Genomic DNA, 20,375 nt, shown 5'->3' with positions numbered 1-20,375 from the left:
CATGTACCTTCTGTTCCATGAGACCAGAAGAAGTGGAAGGTGCCCAGTTACCATTACTGAACAACTTGATCTAAGATTCTATAGAAGAATCCTGATTAAAGAGGGGGGAAAAAAAAAAAAAACAGAAGTTTAAATTCTCAATGGAATTCAGATGTTCTGGAGCCTGTGAGGTTGGACAAACACCCAAAACTATTGCCCTGAGATAATCTTCAAACCTTAAATCTCAAACCAAATCTTTCCCTGGAACTCTGCTTAGAACCAAAGAACAGTTTAGCTTAATTAGTAAAGTAAGTCTGTCTTGAGCACTGAGCTCTTTTAAAGATTTATTATAGGGGATCAAATTGACAACATCATCTTGAAACATTAGATGAGAAGCTTAGAGGACAGGGAGTTTATGTTAATGTTGGTGGAATTAGCTGGTTACACAACTGAAGAATATAAACACTGTCACTGAAATGGTATAACCTTTGCTGTGTATATTTTCATCAAATAAATAAATAATGGTATTTAGGAAAAGAAGAAAAAATATGTGACTTACATTTCATTTTCATCAGGAAACAGTCCCAGGTCTACATTTGGAAGGGCCACCCCACATAACGTCAAACACATACATATTGATAAGTATCCATATCCCACTTTAAATATAATTTTTTTGGTGTAAAATTCTTGAAATATTTTAAATAACTTTTTAACTTGTTTGGTAAGGAGTATGCTTTTTTACGCAAATAACATGTACCTTCTACATTTGTTTGTCAATTGCTCCCTTCCCCGCAAGCTATTTTCAAAAGGGCTGCTATGCCAATCGTTTTTTTACATGTTGCTGTAAAAGAAAAAAAAAATTAACACAGAACACTGACTTGAAAATACCTGGGGTGGCGGGGAGGGAGCAGTTGGCAGGTGCGTGATATTTGCATTAAAATAGGGTACCTCACTTGATAAATGATTGGCTCTGATAGTTTGAGAATATCATTCAGGCTCAGGAGTTATTAAGAAACTGTTTTCAAATGTAATCCAATTTTCAAGAGCTTAAAACTGAATAATAAATGAAATTGATATATTATGTTTTGTAGACATTTAATCAAGCACTGGTTAATTTTGATTTTGAAGATTTCTTCTTGCATTCTATAGTCACTCATTTATATTTTTTCTTCTAGGCCCTGTGTCTACTACTCTGATCATTTGAGTCCTTCTGTGTAGTTAATCTTTTACCTTATTATTATTATTAAACATACAAACCCATGTGTATTAGAGTAGAACTCCATAGGGTCTTCAATGGTTGTGACCTTTCAAAAGCAGACAGTCAGGATTTCTTACAAGGTGCCTCTGGGTGGATTCGAACCTCCAACCTTTAAGTTAGTTGCCAAGTGCTTAACCATTTGTGCCATCCAAAGACTCATTTTACTATCATATATTTTCATATACTTATTTAATTGTGGGTTACTTAAAAATCATTCATCCTCAGTGGGAAAATACCACTACTAAGAGAGTTAAAATTGATTCTGGGGAAAAAAAAAATCCTACTCTATTCGTGTATAAAGCACAGATATACATACATACACCGTACATAAACAGCATATCTCTGGAAACCCTATGAGGCAGTTCTACTCTGTCCTATAGGGTCGCTATGAGTTGGAATCGACTCATTGGCAATGGGTTTTATCTTACCCTCCTGGGAATACACTGTGATCTAATTTTACGCAACTCTGAAATATGCATATTTGGAAAAGCATCATAATAAATACCCAGGGTTCAAATTCTGAAAAAAACGAAATTCTCTCAAACTAGAAATTTGCCAAGAACTGCACAGTTTCAAAGCTGGCAAACCAAGTGAATTGTTAATTGGGATTACTGCCAAGTGGTGGCATTGTGGTTACAGAAATACCTTCCACATTTGTAGGGAATGGATTATGTGAAGTACCTAGAAACACATCTCTTCAATAAAATGAGATAGTCATCTACTAGCATTCATTGAACACTTGTAAGAACTTAATATACTCATTGCTGTTGAATCAATTTTGACTCAGAGTAAACCCACAGGACAGAGTGGAACTGCCCCATAGGGTTTCCAGGGAGCTCCTGGTGGGTTCAAACAGCTGACCTTTTGGTTAGCAGCCATAGCTTTTAACCACTACACCGCCAGGGTTTCTAACATTAATATATACATGCACACACACACACACATACATATATATAGTTGTTGTTGTTAGGTGCCACCAAGTCAGTTCCGAGTCATGGTGACCATATGTACAACAGAATGAAAAACTGCCTGGTCCTACACCATCCTCACAATCATTGCTATATTTAAGCCCATTGTTGTACCCTCTGTATCAATCCATCTTGTTGAAATTCTTCCTCTTTTTTGCTGACCCTCTATTTTACCAAGCACGATGTCCTTCTCCAGGGACTGGTCCCTCCTGATAACATGTCCAAAGTACGTAAGAGGAAGTCTCACCATCCTCTCCTCTGAGATGCATTCTGGCTGTACTTCTTTAAGACATATTTGTTTGTTCTTCTGGCAGTCCCTGGTATATTCAATATTCTTCACCAACATCATAATTCAAAGGCATCAATTCTTCTTCAGTCTTCCTTATTCATTGTCCAGCTTTTGCATGCCTGTGACTAAGCATACAGATATCACTGAGGTAGGGCTATCTATCATATAGAATACTGATCTGAATGGACTTTATGACACATCTAGTAATTAGCTATTAAGAGGCATAACTTAACACCACGCAGAACATAATAGGCATGTAAGTAAATTATTCATTAAATGGATATATGAGCCTGTAACACTAGATGCTGAAAGACAACAAAATGCCTATTGTAATGACTGCATATATCCCCATTTGTTAGATATCCACTCACGATATCATCAAAATTGGGCAGCATATCTGTAAAGGGGTCCCAGCTCACCACACAACACTAGCGTATGCCACAGCACCGTGAAAAGAACGAGAAGATAGAAGTTCAGGGTTTTTTCCCACTCACTATTATTGAGACTTTGGGCAAATCACTTATGTTTCTGGACCTTAATTTCCTCATTAACAAAACAAAGGCAACAGTAAGTGATCCCAAAGGGCCATCTAATTGTAAACTTTTATGATTTTGTGCCCATTCAAAGCTTACTAACAATGAATCTCTCATAATTGGTCCTGGGTTTGAATTTCTGGTCCATAATCATGTGCCCAATAAAAGTTTGCATCGCAGAAACTGTTGCAATGGTCTTAACATCACTGTTGCCAAATTTTCCATGGTGAGCACAGACTCTGCAGGAATCCTACACTCAAATCAGGCATGCATGCCAAATTCAAGCATTTGCATAATATTATGGTCTCTATTAAAAAAAAATAATGTCTATTAAAAAAAAAAGCCATTCTTCAAATATACTTCAATAAACAAGTACGAGTTTTGCCTGACAAGTTCTGAAGAAATTAATGGCATTTTCTGATCCTCAAGGTGCTTATAATTGACAAAACTATGAATATACAACAATGAAATAACAGGAAAATATACCATGTATTAAATTTTTTAATTAAGTGTGCTCACTGGCAAAAGTGTATAGATGATTAGTGCTACGAGTGGTCAGACTGGGAAGAGGTCAATGTCAAACTTTTTTAAGAAACGTTCAGTAGAGGAGGGAGTACCTCAGAATGACAGCATCCAGGGCTGTAAGCAGCCTTAGATTTTTATAACCCTCCTCCCTTTAATATTCCGTCTCTCTCTACCATCCAACTGCTAGGCGAATGTTTCTACTGATAAAGAACCCACCACCTCATTAAACAGTCCATTCCTTTTTCAATCGACCCCTATTGTTACCAAGTTTGCCTTATGTTGACCTAAAGTTGACTTTTCTTTATTTTCTTCTAATCTCCTTTTCCCTTTTTTTGCTTTCTGTAGTCTCACAGATCAAGTAGAATCCCTCTTCTATATAAAATCCCTTAAGTCCTTTACAAACAAAGTTTGTGGCACCACTTGTCCCTTCACCAGGGTAACCATCACCAGTTCCTTCTACCAGTCCTCGCACGTAAAATGTTCAAGTCTGTACGCTGTCACCTTCCCTCATCATCCCTGTCACTATTCAGATGGTAGGCTTTTTCCTGAGCCTCCTTGATTTGAGTAACCCAGAACTGAGTAATCTAAGAGTAGAAAAGATTGCCAGGAATTATGTTAAAAAGGGAGAGATGTGTGGAAAGGTATTTACTATATCACTGCTGTAGAGAAGTATCAAAATATAATGGTATGAAGAAATCCATAATTAAAAGTACAGATTCAGACATGGAAAGATTCTAAGAAGGGAAATTGTTATAAAGTTTTTATCAATAATGAAGGAAGGGTGGAGGAAAGGAAAATAAGAAAGGAGGAATTTGGGACAAAAGAAAGTAACGAAGTAAAGGTGTCAGAATAAAAATGTTAGGTATGGAGCTGGGATGGAAAGAAGCTAGGCAAGAAGGACACAGATTATAAATAGATGAAGCTAAAATAAGGAAGGGAGGAAGGAAGGAAGGCAAGAAGGCAGACCAGCCAAGACTAAAATGAATTGGCCATCACATTGGCTTCCAAGGAAAATTAGCAGGAACAAATGAACACCATGTAATGAGGGGAAAATGTGTTCAACACAACAATCTGGCTTCCAGGTTGTGCTTAAAATACAGTCACAGAAACCGTGTGAGCTGGAAGAAAATGACTTACTGTGTGGTTACTACACACCGAGCAGAGCAGGTTGTGCTGCTCCATCCTGGCACTGTCTGAAGAAACTAGTCCTCAGCGCCATTTGGACAGAACCCAAGGTGCTCATGCCCCAATAAGAAGCACAAATCGTTAAACGAATAATGTTGAAAGCAGTTTTCCATGTTGGCGTGCAATTTCTCAATGTTGTTGCCAGCGCGAGGAATGCTTGGAAGGTGAAAAAAAGCTAGCGGAGCACTACAATAAACGCCAGTACCAAAAACCAAAAAACCACTGCTGTAGAGTCAATTCCAACTCATAGCACTCCTACAGGACAGAGTAGAACAGTCCCATATGGTTTTCAAGGCTATAAATCTTTATGGAAGCAGAGTGCCCCATCTTTCTCCTGAGGAGTGGCTGCTGGGTTTGAATCACCGACCTTTCAATTAGCAGCCAAGTGCTTTAATCACAGTGCCACCATGCCTCCAAAATGCCAATAGTGCTTGTTAATGTCCCTCTCCTTCCTTAAGGTCCCCAAGTCTCTTCTCATTCCTCTACAAGTTCACTGTAGAGCAGATACTCATGAGCACATATGAGGTTTCATTCAGGTATGGTGTCTTTCCATCTTTCTAATATGGTGAGCTTAAGGGCCTTCAAATCACATAATAATGGTGAAATTCCTGGACAAGGGAATATATCAGTTCTGTCAAAACAGATTGGATGAGTGAGGCCACTGACTACATTTTCCATCTAAGTGTAATTCATGGAAAGATAATTAGAAAGAGGAAAATCTTACACATAAAAGCCTTGGGCCAGAGATAGAATGGACAGTGTGGCAAAGGCCGTTCAGTCTCTAGAATTGAAAGCATCTGTTTATAGAGAAAGTGCTGCAGATGGTAGTAGAAATGGCTGTGCTCACAAGAGACTATGAGACCTAGGCAACTTTGTAGCCCAAGTGGCCAAAAGTGACACTGATTGGAGGATAGGACCATTTTCTCTATTTTTTAAATGCCACACAGCTTTAACCTAACACTTTGACAACTACGTACTTCCAGAGTTCCAGGACATAACCAGTTTTGTAGCATTTACTGTTCTTATGGTAGGAGCTGGCAGCAGTGGAGAAGTGAGGCACCAACAAATGAATTCATCAGCAAAGGAAACCAACTATGGGGCAAGAGTAAGAGAAGGAAAACAAGGTAGACAGTGCATGATAGATACCATATGGTGAGTGTGGCTGGTAGAGAAGTCACTTAAACACTTTCAGGCCTCCCTGAGGAAGACTTTCCGGTGACTGAGATGCTGGACATGAATAGGTATGAATAGGAATCAAAGTATATAAAATATAAATACCACTGCAAATGTATTTGTACACAGAGGTTATTGAAATCAAGAGGACACTTAGGCTTAATTGCATTTATCTTTGCTTCTAAGGAGCCCTGGTTGTGTGACAGTTAAACACTCAGCTGCTAACTAAAAGGTTGGCAGTTCAAATTCACCCAGCAGCTCCACGGGAGAAAGACCTGACAATCTGCTCTAGTAAAGATGAGCACATAGAAAACCCTCTTGGGTGGTTCTACTCTGTACATGGGGGTCATGATGAGTCAGAATTGATTTGGTGGCACCTAATGACAACAACAACATCTTTGCTTCTGATTTGACAAATTTATGTAGGTCCTGTTAAAGAATATTTCTGGGGAAATATATTCGGTATAGTCATACAAGTAAAAAAATCTTATATAATATTTTTCAAGTGTGGAAATGAAGCCATTGGAAAGAATTTAGAAATTCACCAAATATAGTAAGCAGTATTTGAAGATGATAGTCAAAAGTCAAGAACCTGGGTATTTTGAGATTCTATAAATCCTGGATGTTATAGATTGATACGGGCCATGGCCCGTCTCTAAAAATGGTAACATCATGCTTGTGATCATACAGGTAATTACATATAATGCATTGCTATTCAGCCAGCATTCATCCTACTCATCTTTGAAATGAGAGCCACTGAAGGCTGCTCTGTGATGGAACAAACAGCTAAATACCAAATTAGGCCCTAAAATCATCCTCGCACAATTTTCACACCAAAGAGGTACAGCTCCGCTTTCTGAGCAGCAAAGCCCAAATATTTGTGCAGCAGGTAATAAGCAGTTGAAGAAACAGAACACAAATGAATCATGGGTATGAGAGGCGCCTTCCATTTTGACAGCACACTGCCCTAGAATTGTGAATTTTTTGTGTACATGGTTCATTTTCTCCTCCCCTCCTTCCTACTACCAAGTGAAAAATTAAAAAAAAAAAACCTTTGCCGTGGAGTCAATTCTGACTCATAGCGACCCTATAGGACAAAGCAGAACTGTCCCATAGGGTTTCCAAGGAGCACCTGGTGGATTCAAACTGTGGACTTTTTGGTTAGCAGCCATAGCTCTTAACCACTACACCACCAGTGTTTCCAAATTAGTTACCATTTATTCCTCTTTTTTTTTTTTTTTAAGAAAGAAAAACAAAATTCTATCGGCAGGCAAGAGTGGAGTCAGTCCTTTAGTCAGGTCTTTTGCACTGCCTCACTCAAATTTGTCATCCTAGTGTGGTCCTTTGTGGATATTTTTTACTATCAGGACTGACATGACATGCAAGCACCAACCTACTAAAAAAAATAGGTTGGCTAAAAGTCCCTAAGCAGAGGGATCTAATGACCTTCTTGGGACCAAAGCCCAGAACTGACTTTCTGCCCTAATTCTACTCATCTGTCACCTCGCTTCTCTCTGCTGAGTTTCTTACACCATTTCGTTTACTAAAATTTACTACTAGTATCTTCCAACCAGATTATTAGAGAGAAAAAAAAGATTTAACTCCTTAGCATTTTCCTCTGAATCACAGCTTTTTAAACTTCCTTATCTAGTAATGGAAACTTTTTTTTTTTTCAAAATGATAAACAGAACCCCAGCCTGAAAAATAGTAAATGGAGGAACTCTGTTAGCTGTGGAATCCCTGGGTGGTGCAAACATTTAACATATTTGGCTGCTAACCAATAAGGATGGAAGTTCGAGTCTACTGAGAGGCACCTGGGAAGAAAAGGCCTGGCAATACACTTTTGAAAAATCAGCCACTGAAAACCCTATGGAGCATAGTTCTACTCTGATACACGTGGGGTCTCCATAATTTGGAGCTGACTCAATGGCAACTGGTTATGTGAGCCGAAGAGATTGGAGCTGGGTCGGTGTTAATGGTGGGCCCAGACCACCATCCACAGACATTTTCCCTCCTCGCCTAGGTATGCAGCTCTATACCTTCTGGAGAACAAAATTTCAAAACTACTAAATCAAAACACGATACAGCCGTATGTTTGTAAGAAAGAAGCCCTAGTAGCACAATGTTTAAGTGCTTGACTCCTAATCAAAAGGTTGGCAGTTTGAACCCATCCAGCCACTCTGTGGGAAAAAGACCAGGCAGTCTGCTTTAGTAAAGATCACAGCCTAGAAAACCCTGTGGAGCAGTTCTTCTCTGTCACATGGGGTCGTTAAGAGTCAGAAAAGACTCAAGGGCACATAACAAAAACTGTTTTAAAGAATAGTTTAATATTTTCCATTTTTAAAAAAACAAGCATACATGATTGTGATTGTTAAGACTGTGTGTCAACTTGGCTAGGTCATGATTCTCAGTGTTTATATGTGATCACCCCCATGATGGGATCCACTGTGAGTAGCCAATCAGCTGAAAGGCAGTTTCCTTGGGGATGTAGCCTGCATCTGAATATAAGCAGACATTCTGGCCTTTGCCCTCTCTGGATCCTGCAGCTGCTTCTTGTTCATCTGACCTCAGTCAGCTTATGGGCCGATCTTGGGACTCGTTAATCTTCACAGCCTGTGAGCAATAGTCCTGCTCTCCGGCCTGCGGGTCTTGGGTTCACCAGCCCCTGCGGCTATGAGAATCAAGAGAAGCATCTATCCTAACCCATGGACATTTCAGCCTCTACAATCACATAAGCTGTTTCCTTGATATAAATCTCTCTCTCTGTCTATATATTTATACACTTTTTTCATGTCCTTGGAAGCAACTGCTATTATTTATGCCATTCAGTCTAAAAAACTCTATAACCTCAGCTTCAGTTCTTACAATCTCATTTTTTTTAATGCATGTCATCCTAGAAGAAACATTCTGATGATCTTCAGATAGATATTTAGCCACTCGATAAAGCCCTCCCTAAAGAACATGAGAATGTTCTCTGCCTAAAGGCATTGTGGAATAGCAAGTGAATAAAGGAGGAAATGATGGTTATTTACAGAGATACTTACAGCACCATTTTATCAGGATCTCAGCTATCACCAAGTATAAAGAAGATCCCTTTGGAAAAAGAACTCGTTCTATTTTCTGAATGTTTACAAAGCAAACCAACTTCTTTTATTTCTTTTTTTTTAGGCTTATTAGAATAAAACAAACAAACAAAAAAACTCATTGCTGTTGGGTCGATTCTGACTCGTAGCGACCCTATAGGACAGAGTAGAACTGCCCCATACAGTTTCCAAGGAGCTCCTAGCAGATTCGAACTGCTGACCCTTTGGTTAGCAGTTGTAGCAATTAGCCACTATGCCACCAGGGTTTCCAGAATAAAACAGCTACGAGTATTAAAACAGCTATAAGTATTAACGTCATTTAACAATTCACAGGCTGAATTGAGACTTTCTTTTAGATAGGAGCAAAGGAAGATACACTTTGTTCCTTAAAACAATTCAGCAGGGAACCTATTCCGAGCAACTGCAGGAGAAGCACAGACACTTGCAGACAGATTACCCTCCACCTTCTCAGAGTCTAGCATTCACCAGATGATTAGCCTCGATCCCTGATGGCGCCAGTGGTTAAGTGTTTGGCTGCTAACCAAGAGGTTGGTAGTTTGAATCCAACAGCTGCTTCTTGGAAACCCTACAGGGCATTTCTACTCTGTCCTATAGGGTCGTTGTGACTCAGAATTCACTCAACAGCAACAGGTTTGGTTTTGGGATTAACGATTTAAAAAATGAAATCATGCTTCCTATGTTTTTCATGAATGAAGAGGCCACCGTATTAGTTTCTTAGAGCATCCACTAAAAAGAACTGCAAATTTCTCTACCCAGGACAAAGATTCTAGGCTTGAAGGCTAAGGACCATAGACTTGTGGGGCATCTATGTCTATTGGCATAGCACAGTGCATAAAAGCTATGTTCTACATCCTACATTGGTAAGCAGCATCTGGGGTCTTAAGAGCTTACAGGCAACCACCTAAGATACAACTAGTGGTCTCTTCACATCCAGAGTAACAGAGGATGAAGAAAAACAAAGACTCAAGGGTGCAATTGATCCAAAGGACTAATGGACCACATGCACCACAGCCTACATGACCTGAGACTAGAAGAACCAGCTGGTGCCCAGTTACCACTACCAACCACTCTGAGATCACAGTAAAGGGCCCCAGACAGAGTAGGAGAAAAATGTAGAACAAAAAATCAAATTCAGAAAGAAAGACCGGACTTACTGACCTGATAGAGCTCTGGAGGAACTCCCAAGACTATGACCCTAAGACACCCCTCTGACTTGGAATTGCAGCCATTCCTGTAAACCACCTTCTAGCCAAGTCACGTTGCCAGGCCCTATAAAATAAACCAAACAAAAAGAACGTTCTCCATAGAACAAGGAACTATATGAGACCAAAAGGTCAACATTGCCCAAAAGCATAGATGAGGAGGCAGGAAAGGTTAGGAAAACCAGATGAAAGAAATGAGGAACCCAGCGTGGAAATGGGAAGAGTATGGTGTTGACACAATGTGGGGATTGCAACCAATGTCATGTACCACTTTGTATATGATTTGTTGAATGGGAAAATAATTTGCTCTGTAAACTTTCACCTAAACACATACACATGCAAAATAAATAAATAAAAGTTTATATTTAATAAAAAAAAAAAAGTACCACAAACTAGATGGCCTAAAACAAAGGAAGTTTATTCTTCCACAGTTCTGGAGGCTAGAAGTCCAAAATCAAGGTGTTGACAGGGCCTTGCTCCCTCTGAAGACTCTAGGGAAGGGTCCTTCCTTGCTCTTCCTACCTTTTGGTGGTTGCCAACAAGCCTTGGCATTCTTTGGCTTATGGCTACATCACTCCAATTTCTGCCTCTGCCTTCACATGGTTGTTTTCCTTCTGTGTGTCTATGTGTCTCCAACCCTCCTACTCCTTATAAGGACATCAGTCAGTGGATTTAGGGCCTTTCCCTAATCCAGTATGACCTCATCTTAACTTTATTACATTAGCAAAGATCACAATCACAGGTACCGGGTAGATGTGCATTTTGGTGGAAACTATTCAACCAGTACAGCTACTAAGGATTTATTGTCAGCAGGGTACATGTTCTAGTGTAATACATTTAGAAAATACCTATCCCTTCCTTCCTTCACTTCACGAGTACTTATTGAGTACCTACTACGGTACAAAGGTCCCTGGGTAGTGTAGTTTGCACTCGACTTCTAACCTAAAGGTTGGCAGTTCAAACTCACCCAGTAGAACTATCAAAAAAAGGCCTGGCAATCTGCTTCCTATGGAGCAGATCTACTCTGTAACACATAGGGTTGCCATGAGTATGAATCAACTTGATGGCAACAGATTTGTTTTTATGGTTTTACTATGGTTCAAGGTAAATTGTGCCATTTGGAGTTCATAGTCTGAAGGCTCCCACCTGACAAAACAAAGAGATACCCGTAAGTTGGTAAATCTGGTGAATCTGCCACGGTCTGAACTAGTGCCTTTAGAGTTATGTGGCCCAAAGAGTTCAGCATTGATAATGTCTGGTTCCTAGTTTTATCTGCATTTATTCATGCTGAGCCCTAGAAATGCAGTTCAAAAGAAACTAGTGTATAAACCAGTGAGAAAAATAATTGCATTGTGGACCAGATATTTGGACCAGCCAAATCAGCATGTTTTCCTAGAACTATGTGGAAATAGGTTTAAAACATCATTGTCTTTGTGCAAGTGAGGCAAACTCTCAGAGCTTAAATGTCACTGTGCAGTAAAGAATTAACCCTACCCTAACAGAGATCTGATCTCTAGGTGACCTCTAGGCCTCTAGAGTGTCCTGCTTGACAGACGCGTCTTTGTTTGCCTGGGGTCTTTGGTCACCAGACAGTCCGACAATGTGATTTATTATGGAGGCTTTGGGCCACATGGCATCAATTCTGGCCCCAGAAGGAACTGAAGACTGAAGATATTAGCCCAACCTCTAAAGTGCAGTCATGGGGGCAGTAGGTGATTGAGCCACAATAAAAACTCTGACACCAAAGGCTTGGGTGAGCTTCCCTGTTTAGCAATATTCAACATGTATTTGGAAGTATTCCACATTGTGGCTGGGATGAGTTAATACCATCCCTGACTCCATAGGGAGAGGACAACCAGAAGTTCTGCATTTGGGCCCCTTTTGGACTCTGTCCTAAGAGCCTCTTCGTTGATTTTAACATGTATCCTTCCCTGTAATAAACCATAACCAGGAGTATAACAGCCTTCAATGAGTTCAGTAAGTCCTTCCAGTCAATTATCGAACCTGAGGGTAGTTTTGGGAGCCCCCCAAAACTTGCAATTGGTGTCAGAGGGTAGTCTTGTGCAGACTGTGCCCCCTCTAACGATGTATTGCCCTAAACTTTTGCAGTCCCCATCTGTAAAATGGTAATTATAACTTATTCCTCAAAGTTGTTATTATTATGTAAAATAACCTTAAAACTGATTGTTGTTGCTCTGACTCATTGCAATCCCACGTGATAGAGTAGAACTGCCTACTGGGTTTTCAAGGCTGTAATCTTTATGGAAGAAGATCACCAGGTCTTTCTCTCTTGGGGCAGCTGGTGGGTTCAAACGGCAGACCTTTCAGTTAGCAGCCCAGGGCTTAACCGTTGTGCCACTAGAGGTTACACAGGTCATTTCTTGAGTTACTAAGGCACAGACAGATCATTCGAAGGATTCAAGCCACATTCACTCCTTAGACCCCTATCCCTGAAAAAGGTTGTTTACTAATTTAATAAATATTTACTGAGCACCCATTATGTTCCAGACATTGTACTAAGCACTGGATATAGCAGTAGAATCAGACAGTGCTTCTGTGAGATTTTAGAGACAACAGAAGTGAAATTATAAGAAAGTTAAAATTTACTGGTAGTGAAATTCCAGCTACATGCTTCACATGTGTCAGGCTCAGTCAGAGTGGGTGTTACCTATCAGTTGAACAGGCTGAGTCCTGCCAGGGTTTGCTCCATGACTCCTTTTTTCTTAGCTTCCTTAGTTATCCAATGTCCGTTATGATTGACAGCTTCACTCAACATACATCTCCAAAAAGCTAATAATAACTAATCATCACGAACTATATAGCATGCACTAGACAAAATGATCTTACTCTAGCTAGGGAGCTGGTCCTCTCCCTAACATTATTTTTACATCACTTTTCTTTAGTCCATTTAGCATTTGTAGTATATCTGTAATACACCAATTTAGCTAAACTGGAGCTGCACTTTCTAGAATTCCCTTCCCTGCATAGCACCCTGTCCACAATGGCCATGTGAGACATCTTGCCCAAGATATGGAAAGCAAGGAGAAGTAACTGACATCTTTTTGTGTTCAAAAGGTTAGCTCAGGGTACAAGACATGGTTGTGTGTTGTTTTCCTGGAACTCATGTGTTTAGTTACTGGGGAAAGGGCACCTGCTTCTCCCACACATCATCACAAATGTTGCAGTTGGAGGTTTGGAAGTATGGGAGACTGAAGGGAGTCCATCTGTCCTTATCATTTCTAGTTCATCCTTACAGGCTTGTTTGCTTCCCCTACTTCACATACATCTCTCCTCCCAACTGCCTGTCCAGTTGACTCCAAGCTCTAACACAAGACACAGAATTTTGGTGGCTCAGTGGTTAAGAGCCACCAAATGGTCAGCAGTTCAAATCCACCAGGTACTCCCTGGAAACCCTGTGGGGCAGTTCTACTCTTCCTAAGTGTTGCTATGAGTCCGAATCGACTCAACTGAAAAGGGTTTGTTTGTTTTATTTTTGGTATACCATTTAATCAGCTCCTACAATCATGAAAGTCAAATCCCTTTGTAAAGCCTATATGTATCATCTAGGGTCTCTGCTTCTCTTACTGATCCTCATGATATAGTGTTAATTTTAAAACTTACTTCTCTAAGGGCAGTTGGCCTCATTTCAAAGTTCCCGGGAAGATGGAAGATGGGCAATGTTACTGTGAAGGGTTTGTATTCTTAAAAAAAAAAAAAATGTTATAGAGATATAATTCACCCTTTTATGATAGACAATGCAGTGGTTTTTATTTGTGGTGAAATGACTCCTTTATGTGATCTTTTGCCTTGGTTCTTCGAAAAAACAGCTTGGGAGGTTTTTTTTCCCTAAGCCCTGAGGAATTACTTTGCCCAGTTTGTTGCAGAAGCTACTTGGTGGTGGTGGTGGTGGTGATGGTGATGGAGGGTGGCAGGGGTGGGAGGTAGAAGGTGGGGGCTCCCAGGTTGTTTTCTCACCCAGAGAGTTAGTTTGTTGCAGGAGATTCCCTAGGCTGACTGACATTTCCTGGGTAAGCGCTAAATAACTTGATGGTTTTATACTTTTTGTCTGGGCCTAGGCTGCAGCCTTCTCTGTCATTGGTCTATTTTATGCATTTTTCAGGGAATGGTCAATTAGCTATACGAATAGTGGCTTGAAAATCCACCCAACAGGATTGAGTAACTTGTAGGGATTGTATGGTTTGTGCTTCTGTTGGGAGGACCAGGCCTTGAAATTGACAAGGAGTTTCCTTATATAAGCAGCCAACCCAATACAGCTTTTCAGAGGCAAGTAGAGAAGTGAGAGAAGAGTGAAGAAAGAAGAGGAAAAAGGCAGAAGCAGAGACGCAGAGAGAGAAGAGGCAAGGAACCTCCTAAAAGAGCTGTAATACTGGTTAACAGCTGTAACACTGAAGAGGTAAAAGGCCTAAAAGGGGCTCTGCAGCAGAGCTGGTGTCCACAGGCCTGGAAGTGGCCCTGCAGCAGAGCTGGCAGTGATGGCAGAAAGCTGCTTCTAGGAAAGCAGCTGAGATTACTGAGCAAGCTGCTACACTGGCTATGAGCTGGGCCAGCAGAGAAGCTGATTGCACAGAGACTGAAGGCAAAGAGGGCTGCATGGTTAGAGGTGATACGCATGACTGAGAAGGGCCTGCATGGCTGACAGAAGGGTCTGCTTGCCCAGCTGAGAGATTTGCTAATAGCAGAGAGCAGCTGAGACAGTTGTCCTGGTTAGAAGCTGTCCTGCACTGATGAAGGGTGTGCTGTGCTCTCTACCTCAGGGAAGCCTCCCAAGCCTCACCTATGTGGTTCCTGATCCCGATCCTGAGATGTTCCTGTTACTTCCAAGTTGATCCTGATCCCAAGTTGTAAACTGTTACTTCCCTAATAAACCACATAACTGTCAATATGGTATGGGAGTTCTCTGTGGCCACTGCAATGAATTATCAAATCCTACAGAGTGCTGTGGGGTGAACAGCTAGTGCCAGAAATGGTGAAGAAGTTGGAGAGTTGAGGTATGCCTGACCACCACCTTATAGGAACCAGCTTTGTGTTGATTCTGATTCTTATCTCTCATGAATTCAGATGATTCATTGTTCTAGAACATTAGTAAAATCACGGAATTGTTCAACCATCACCATTATCTAGTCCCAGAACATTATCACCCCAAAAAAGAAAGCCCCTACCCATTAACAGTTATTCTCCATTCTCCCCTTCCCCCAACCCCTAAAAACTGCTAATCTACTTTCTGTCTTTAAAGATTTCCCTATTCTGGAGAGTTTATGTAAATGGAATTATACAATATGTGGTCTTTTGTGTACATCTTCTTTCATTAACCATAATGTTTTTAAGATTCATGCTGTAGCAATTATCAGAATACCACTCATTTTTATGGCTAAAACGTATTTCACTGCCCAAATGTACCACATTTGTTTATGCATTCATCAGTCCAAGGGCATCTGGGTTAATTCTAGTTTTTATTATTATGAAAAATGCTGCTATGAATGTTTGTGTACAAGTTTTTGGGTGAACATAAGTTTTCAATTCTCTTAGGTATTGGCCTAGGAGTAGAATTGCTGGATCATATGGTAACTGTAGGTTTAACACACTGAGGAACTGACAAACAGCTTTCCAAAGTGACTGCACCCTTTTACATTCCCAACAGCAGAGTATTAGGGTTCCAATTTCCTCCACATCCTTGACAATACTTGTTATTGTCCATATTTCTGATTATAGCCATCCTAGTGCATGCAAAGTGGCATCTCATTTTCTATATCCTTTCTTATAGAAGGGTTTCTAGGTAGCCAGGGTGAGGGGTGTCACCTCTATTGTCTTGAGACAAAGTTTTTTTGTTTTTCCCACCTTGAAACTTACATAAGACATGATAATAATAATGATCACTATACCTTATGTCAGCACAATGCTGTATTATGAAGAAATTCTCTCATTGTTGCATGCAATTCTCTCTGTGACCCTTCAAGAAAGACAGAAGATGCTGTTATTTTTACAGTTATCTCTAGTATCTGGTACAGTGCCAGGCACTCTGTTGAACGGCTAAATCCCACTCAATTTATAGAAAAGGAAACTGAGACTCAGAGAAGAAAACTGACATGCTCAAGGTTGTCCAACTAACAAATAGCCAAGCTTCCTGAATTATGAGTGGGTGATCTTAACGATCTAAGATTAGACATGCTATGATAGCTAATTAAAATGAATGACGGTGTTCAATACACAAGTGATGCATATCGGGTCAAAAGGTAAAATTAGAGGGGGCAGGGCCAAGATGGCTAACTAGGTAGAAGCTACCTCGGATCCCTCTTGCGACAAAGACTGGGAAAAACAAGTGAATCGATCACATACGTGACAATCTACGAACCCTGACCATCAAACACAGATCTAAAGAGTTGACCTGAGTGACAGAGACTGAGAATGAACAACCACGGGGAAGCAGCGACTGTTTTCGGAGCCTGGAGCCAGCATCCCAGTCAGGAAACCTTGGCGCCGGGCTTTGGACTGGGCGCAGGGGAGCTGAGCACGGCATCCTGAGACGGTGCAAACAAGGGATGCAGCCCTACCCCCCTGAACTGACCTCGGGGAAAGCCCAGCCAGTGCACGCAGGCAGTGCAGCGACACTGCTGACAGGAGGAGAAGTCACTGGGAGGCAGCGACTGGTTTTGCAGCCGGGAATGTGGCGTCCCAGCCGGAGAACCTTGGCGCTGGGTTTTGGACTGGGAACAGAGGAACTAACCACAGCTTCTGAGACAGCACAAGCACGGGACGCGGGCCTGACCCTCGGGGGCAATCTCTACCCAGCTAGCGCACACAGTCCACGTGCCCCTCAGGAATCTCAGATAAAACAGTCATCCCAAGCAAGATAAGTAACTTTGTCTATATTCCGGGGTGTTACTCTCTCCTATTTATCTAAACCCTCCCCTCCCCTTCCCAGGCAGCTTCATTAACACTGGAATTTCCTGAGCCAGAGAGTGATCTGCGCTGCATTTTTTTTCTTTCTTTCTTTTTTTTGGTCTTTTCCTAACCGATTCTCCTGACCAGAGAGAAGCACCTACAAAAAACCCAGGGACCAAAAATCCTTCCCTAATTGGACTAAAAACACAGAACCAGCTCCAGCTAAGCATATGTGATCCACAGTCTTGGGCTTTCATCCCTACAGGGAACAAGGTGGCTATTATAATGCAACAGCATTTCTGATAGGGATCTGACTGCATTTTTTTTTAGGGGATTTACTGGAAAGACAAGTTTCCCACGTCTGATATCTCTGCGTATTCAACAGAGCCCTCACTGACCCACAACAGGGAACTGATAGCTGAAGCTCCCCCCAGACCACCTAGCCTCCTGCCTTAGGGGTCTAAGGAAGGTGACACCTACCAATCTGTAGAGGTACATGCATTGGGTGCCTAAGGTACAGCTGCAGAGCCCACCCACCAAGGTGCTTTAGGAATAGAGACACACTTACCTCACTGGCACTTGGGGGAAGCCTGTCAGCATCCTGCCCCCCACCCCCCGGAGTGTGAAACCCTGCTGCTACTACAATCTGGTGCTCACAACTATCACCACAGTCTGCACCACACACTTGCTGACCCAAAATCAGATTCTACCCAAGAACAGTGAATGCACTCAAGCTTATATATCTGGTAACAGCCCAAACCAGCTGGTAATAGGACATAACTGAGTCAAGGGCTACAACAATCAAGACAGTGCAATCTAGTAGCCCATTTACGTATATTGAAAGAAAACAAAACAAGATAAAACTCAGTGAGCAAATATAGAATAAATCACTACAATATCTTAGTGATGGCTCGGAGACAGCAGTCGATATCAAACCACATAAAGAAGCAGACCATGATTGCTTCTACAGCTCCCCAAACTAAAGAATCAAAATCTTTCCCAAATGAAGATACAATCCTGGAATTGCCAGATACAGAATATAAAAAACTAATTTACAGAATGCTTCAAGACATCAGGGATGACCTCAGAAATGAAATAAGGCAATCTACAGAAAAAGCCAAGGAACACACTGATAAAGCAGTTGAAGAACTCCAAAAGATTATTCAAGAATATACTGGAAAAATTAATAAGTTGCAAGAATCCATAGGGAGACAGCATTCAGAAATGCAAAAGATTAACAATAAAATTACATAATTAGACAATGCAATAGGAAGTCAGAGGAGCAGACTTGAGCAATTAGAATGCAGAGTGGGAGATCTGGAGGACCAGGGAATTGACACCAATATAGCTGAAAAAGAATCAGATAAAAGAATTTTAAAAAATGAAGAATCCCTAAGAATCATGGGGAACTCTATCAAGAAGAATAACTTGCGTGTGATTGGAGTCCCAGAACAGGGAGGGATAACAGAAAATACAGAGAGAATAGCTGAAGATCTGTTGGCAGAAAACTTCCCTGACCTCATGAAAGACGAAAGGGTATCTATCCAAGATGCTCATTGAACCCCATTTAAGACTGATCCAAAAAGAAAATGACCAAGACATATTATCATCAAACTTGCCAAAACCAAAGATAAAGAGAAAATTTTAAAAGCAGCCAGGGAGAAAAGAAAGGTCTCCTACAAAGGAGAATCAATAAGTTCAGACTACTCAGCACAAACCATGCAGGCAAGAAAGCAATGGGATGACATATATAGAACACTGAAGGAGAAAAACGGCCAGCCAAGGATCATATATCCAGCAAAACTCTCTCTCAAATATGAAGGCGAAATTAAGACATTTACAGATAAACACAAGCTTAGAGAATTTGCAAAAACCAAACCAAGGCTACAAGAAATACTAAAGGAAATTGTTTGGTCAGAAAACCAATAATATCAGATACCAGCACAACACAAGGTCACAGAACAGAGCATCCTGATATCAACTCAAATAGGGAAATCACAAAAACAAATTAAGATTAATTAAAAAAAAAAAAACACTCAAAACAGGGAATCATTGAAGTCAATACGTAAAAGATCACAATAATCAAAAAGAGGGACTAAATACAGGTGGCATAGAACTGCCATAAGGAGAGGGATACAAGGCAATATAGGATGATACAAGTTAGGTTTTTACTTAGAAAAATAGGGGTAAATATTAAGGTAACCACAAAGAAGTATAACAACTCCATAACTCAAAATAAAAACCAAGAAAAACATAATGACTCAGCAAACATAAAGTCAAATACTATGAAAATGAGGAACACACAATTTACAAAGAAAAACGTCTCAGCACAAAAAAGTAAGTGGAAAAGTAAAACTGTCAACAACACACATAAAAAGGCATCAAAATGACAGCACTAAATACAAAAAAAAAAAAAAAAATACATACTTATCTAAAAATACGCTGAATGTAAATGGACAAAACACACCAATAAAGAGACAGAGTCTTAGACTGGATAAAGAAACACGATCCGTCTATATGCTGCCTACAAGAGATACACCTTAGACTTAGAGACACAAACAAACTAAAACTCAAAGGATGGGAAAAAGTATATCAAGCAAACAATAAGCAAAAAAGAAGAGGAGTAGCAATATTAATTTCTGACAAAATAGACTTTAAACTTAAATCCACCACAAACGATAAAGAACAACACTACATAATGATAAAAGGGACAATTGACCAGGAAGATATAATCATATTAAATATTTATGCACCCAAAGACAGGGCTGCAAGATACATAAAACAAACTTTAACAGAACTGAAAAGTGAGATAGACACCTCCATGATTATAGTAGGAGACTTCAACACACTACTTTCGGAGAAGGACAGGACATCCAGTAAGAAGCTCAATAGAGACACGGAAGACCCAATTGCTACAATCAACCAACCTGACCTCGATGACTTATACAGAACACTCCACCCAACTGCTGCAAAGTATACTTTTTTTCCTAGCACACATGGAACATTCTCTAGAATAGACAACATATTAGGTCATAAAACAAACCGTTGCAGAATCCAAAACATCAAAATATTACAAAGCATCTTCTCAGACCACAAGGCCATAAAAGTGGAAATCAATAACAGAAAAATTAGGAAAAAGAAATCAAATACTTGGAAACTGAACAATACTCTGCTGAAAAAAGATTGGGTTATAGAAGACATTAAGGAGGGAATAAAGAAATTCATAGAATGCAACAAGAATGAAAATACTTCCTATCAA

The 20,375-nt window shown here is 40.4% G+C and overlaps 1 protein-coding gene across 6 annotated transcripts in view; it reads right to left on the bottom strand.

Moving 5' to 3' along the window:
* SGCD (sarcoglycan delta) overlaps nucleotides 1–20,375 on the bottom strand; it is a 1,252,876-nt gene that overhangs the window by 1,003,540 nt on the left and 228,961 nt on the right. For 5 of the 6 annotated variants that reach the window (XM_049874193.1, XM_049874194.1, XM_049874190.1 and 2 more), the window contains 2 exons: nucleotides 16,117–16,184; nucleotides 10,173–10,283 (listed from right to left, as the gene is read on the bottom strand). The exons of the other annotated variant lie outside the window; for it this stretch is intronic. The gene's annotated coding sequence lies outside the window, so the exon portion shown is untranslated. The remainder of the gene's footprint in view (nucleotides 1–10,172; nucleotides 10,284–16,116; nucleotides 16,185–20,375) is intronic. 6 annotated transcript variants of the gene reach the window in all.

This window comes from Elephas maximus, chromosome 2, assembly GCF_024166365.1.
Source record: "Elephas maximus indicus isolate mEleMax1 chromosome 2, mEleMax1 primary haplotype, whole genome shotgun sequence".
Classification (NCBI taxonomy): Eukaryota; Metazoa; Chordata; class Mammalia; order Proboscidea; family Elephantidae; genus Elephas; species Elephas maximus.
Note: the sequence above shows the minus strand (reverse complement) of the source record. Positions and strands in the feature narration are given on the sequence as shown.